We start from the raw sequence: 913 nt of genomic DNA, 5'->3' as shown, positions 1-913 counted from the left end.
GATGGCTATTATCAAAAAGACAAGCATTAAATGTTGGCTAAGGTATATAGAAAAGGGAACTCTAACGAATGCTGTTGGTGGGAATGTAGGTTGATATAGCCATTGTGGAAAACAGTATGGAGGTTCCTAAAGAAATGAAAAGTAGAACTACCATATGGCCCGATAATCCCCTTTCTGAATATGTAGCCAAAGAAGATGAGATCAACACCTCCTAAAGATATCTGCACGCCCATGTTCACTGCAGCATTATTCACAATAGCCAAGATATGGAAACAACACAAGTGTCTGTTGACTGAAGAATGGATAAAGAATATTTACCTATACACACACAGAGAAGTATTCTTCGACCTTTAAAAAGATCCTGCCATTTGCCACAATGCACATGAACCTGGAGGACACTGAGCTAAGTGAAATAAGACAGATGTAGAAAGAAAAAAATTGCATGATTTCACTTATATGTGGAATCTAAAGAAAAGGCCAAATATATATAAAGAAGAAAACAGTGGCCACTGGGGGTAGGGGCAGGGGTTGGAAATGAGGCCATGGAGGTCAAAGGGTTCAAAGCAGCAGAGAGTTAGGATGAACAAGTCTGGAAAAAATGCACCACCTGAGGACTATAGTTCTTAAAACTGTCTGGTGTTTGAAATTTTTGTTAAAGAAGTAGAATGTAGATGTTCTCACGACAAAAAAGTAACTATGAGATGATACGGATGTTAATTTGCTTCACTATACTAGCCACTTCCCCGTGTATGTATATTTCATAACATCACGTTGTAAAGCTCAAAGAGACACAGTAAAATTTATTCTGTCAAAAAAGAAATAGTTAAAGGAAAAGGGAGGAAAATCTCTTCTCTTATTTTCAACAGAGACAATGAAGCCTCTTATTTTTAATTTGCCGGTGTCCCTACGGCCT

The sequence above is a fragment of the Otolemur garnettii genome, unplaced genomic scaffold (assembly GCF_000181295.1).
Source record: "Otolemur garnettii isolate 467f Iridium unplaced genomic scaffold, OtoGar3 scaffold00018, whole genome shotgun sequence".
Taxonomy (NCBI): Eukaryota; Metazoa; Chordata; class Mammalia; order Primates; family Galagidae; genus Otolemur; species Otolemur garnettii.
This window is presented reverse-complemented; position numbering follows the sequence as displayed.